Consider the following 3,675-nt stretch of genomic DNA (forward strand, 5'->3'; position numbering starts at 1 on the left):
CAGCCGCACCGGATCCCACTCCTTCCTCGGGCTCCTGTGTGGTGGTTCTGATCGTGAGAGGTTTGTTCCTCCGCGCAGGTTCAGGAAGCGTGAAGTCCCCGTTCCAGGAGGAGAGACCGAAGTAAAATGTGAAGTGTAGCTGGTGCCGGTTCTGGGTGCGTGGTTTCCGAGCGCCTGGCCGTGTGTCCCTGGGGATGAGTTCGTTTCCCTGGAGACCTCCTCTTTGCCAGTGTCTGAGTTTCCTTGTCTGTATGGGTATGTCCACGTGTATGTCCGAGTGACCGTTCTTTGTGAGTTTGTCGCTGCATCGTGTATGTCAGAGTTCAGGTGTCTGGGTGGTGGCTCCGGTCCTGGCAGGAGTGTCTCTTACCGTCCGCGTGTCTTCCTGCATGGCTGTCGTGTTTCTCCGGGTTGTTGCATAATTGTGTGTATGGAAACCCAAATACGCAGTAAGCAGAGATGGTTACAAATCACTCGTATTTAACTTTTTTTTTAAACTTTTTTTTTAATGTTTTATTTATTTCTAGGAGAGAGAGAGAGAGAGACAGTGTGAGCAGGGGAGGGTCAGAGAGAGAGGGAGTCAGACTCCGAAACAGGCTCCAGGCTCTGAGCTGGCAGTCAGCACAGAGCCCGACGCGGGGCTCGAACCCACGAACCGCGAGATCATGACCTAAGCGAAAGTCAGACGCTTAACCGACTAAGCCACCCAGGCGCCCCGTCACTCGTATTTAACTTTTAAGAGTCAAATATTTACTGTAATAAATTCTAACGAAATATTCAAAAAAGAGAAAGCTTTACAATTATTCGTAGTAGGTTTTTATGAACTCCATTCTACAGAGTGCTTAGTCCTGGATTAACAGCACAGCACTTGCTGGCAGTCATTCGGACCTCTTTAGAATTTCTCACACCTAGGGGCGCCTGGGTGGCTCAGTAGGTTAAGCGTCCGACTTCAGCTCAGGTCATGACCTCACAGTTTGTGGGTTGGAGCCCCGCGTCGGGCTCTGTGCTGACTGCCAGCTCAGAGCCTGGAGCCTGTTTCAGATTCTGTATCTCCCTCCCTCTCTGACCCTCCCCTGCTCACGCTGTCTCTCTCTCTCTCAGAAATAAATAAAACATTAAAAAAAAAAAAAGAATTTCTCACACCTAAGTTTCTTTATTTGTTGATTTTTTTACTCTAACCTTCTAACACCAGCAGTGGTTCAGATAAACTCTTGAATGATAATTGCCCTATAATGAAGTATTTTAGATTGTGATCATTGTTAAAGTAAAGGAACAAATGACACAGAAATGGGTCTTCAAAGGGTATATGAGGTAACATTGTTGACACAATGTCATCTTGTTACTTGGTTTTTCTAGATCACTAACAGAAATTTTTTTTTTTTAATGTTTTATTTATTTCTAGGAGAGAGAGAGAGACAGCGTGAGCAGGGGAGGGTCAGAGAGAGAGGGAGTCACAGACTCTGAAACAGGCTCCAGGCTCTGAGCTGGCAGTCAGCACAGAGCCCGACGCGGGGCTCGAACCCACGAACCGCGAGATCATGACCTAAGCGAAAGTCGGACGCTTAACCGACTAAGCCACCCAGGCGCCCCACTAAAAGAAATTTCTATGTGGCAGGTGGATAAACATAATTTGCATTCTAGTTTTAACTTCTTCAATCTTAGAAGAATTAGTTTAATTCTGTATCATTTCATTAACATTTTGTTTCCAGTTATTTAAAATTCATATAATTTGATTTCCACAAAATGGGGAAGTGGAAGCACTCACTAACCATTCCTGCATGAAGACTTTCTTGGTACTTTGTCAGTTGTATAAATTTCTTTTCCTTCTCTGGCTTACAAGAGCACATCATTTCTATTTATAACTGGCATATTTTGTCCAACATGTTGTTAATTGTGCAAGTGTTGTATTTTATTGTAACTGTGCAAATAACTATTAGGCAGATTTTGCTTATTACGTGCTGCAGTAGGCATTTATTTTCATGTTCATAGGTCTGACTTGGGTGGGTTGTGACAAGTGGTGGGTTTTCAGGAAGCTCTGTTGGCTCTGATCTAAGATGTCCCATTCTGGGGCTGAAAGTGAATGGATAGCAACCAGCTCAGGGAAGGTTTTTCATGATGAGTCACCAGACGAATAGAGGAAAGTCAAATACACAAACACATTTTGGGGTTTATGCCATAACATTGCTCACATAGCACTGACTTAAGAAAGTCACATGGTTCAAAATAGAGGAAAAACTACTATTTTGCTATCTTTAGGACATTGCTAGATTGTTGCACAGTGGGAAAATCTACCACGTGATCTGAATATCCTTTTAGGAAAGAGGTTGTATTAGCATAATTATAGAGGCCATACCAAAACTTCCTTTTGTAAGTAGTTTTTCATCATTTGTTTATTTTTAAAAGTTTATTTATTTATTTTGAGACAGAGGCAGAGAGAGTGAGTGGGTGAAGGAAGAGGGAGAGGGAGAGAGAATCCCAAGCAGGGGTTTGAGCTCATGAACCATGAGATCATGACCCACTCTGAAACCAAGAGTCAGATGCTTAACTGACTGAGCCATGAGGCACCCCTTCGTCATTTATTTTTAATATTTTATTTATTTTTTAAAAATTTTAATGTTTTTTTTTTTTTTGAGAGAGAGAGAGAGACACCATGAGCAGGGGAGGGTCAGAGAGAGAGGAAGACACAGAATCCAAAGCAGGCTCCAGGCTCTGAGCTGTCAGCACAGAGCCCAATGCGGGGGCCTAACCCACGCACCCTGAGATCATGACCTGAGCTGAAGTCAGACGCCCAACCGACTGAGCCACCCAGGTGCCCCTTATTTTTAATATTTTATTTTGTAAAGGGGCCCCTGGGTGTCTCAGTAAGTTAAACAACCAACTCTTGGTTTCAACTTGGGTCATGATCTCACAGTTCATGGGTTTCAGCCCACATCGGGCTCCGCAGTGACAGTGCCAGTCCTGCTTGGGATTCTCTCTCATTCCCTTTCTCTTTGCCCCTCCTGCTTTCTCTCTCTCAGAATAAATAAATAAACATAAGACTTTTTTTATTTTGTAAGAATTCAAACTCTGTAAATGTAGAGAGAACGGTTTAGGAAAATCTGATATATCTGTTACCTGCCTTCAACAGCTTCCAGCAGTTTTCTTTAGAGTACTTGGCTTCCTCTGGATCATTTTGACACAGTTCTCAGTATATCATTTCAATCTTAAAATTTTTGGAATGAACAATTATCCTTAATATATTCAAATAAATAGGCAGTGGTCAATTTCTTAATTGTCTACATAATTGTAAAACTTTTGCTGTTGGATTGTTTGCGTTGGGATCCAATAAGTCCCATACATTTTAATTTAATATTTCCTTTGTATCTAACCTATAATTCCCTTAGCATGTATTTCTTTGTAATGTAATTGTTGAATGTAATAAATCATGTAGCAATTTTCATAGAAGGGGTCTTCTAATTGCATCTCCATGCTGTTCTTTTTTTCTGTTCTTTATATTTGCAAATAATTGCAAGTTAGATCTACAGGTGTGACCATATTCAGGTCTGATATCTTGACGAGTATAATTTAGATATTCTTTGAGTATTTCTAGCTGGAGGCACATAGAATCTGGAGGTTTTGTATACATGAGACAAAGATGGCCTCTGTATACTGGCCCTATGTGGTTTATTTCTTCAT

Source organism: Crocuta crocuta, unplaced genomic scaffold (assembly GCF_008692635.1).
Source record: "Crocuta crocuta isolate KB4526 unplaced genomic scaffold, BGI_CrCroc_1.0 scaffold443, whole genome shotgun sequence".
Classification (NCBI taxonomy): domain Eukaryota; kingdom Metazoa; phylum Chordata; class Mammalia; order Carnivora; family Hyaenidae; genus Crocuta; species Crocuta crocuta.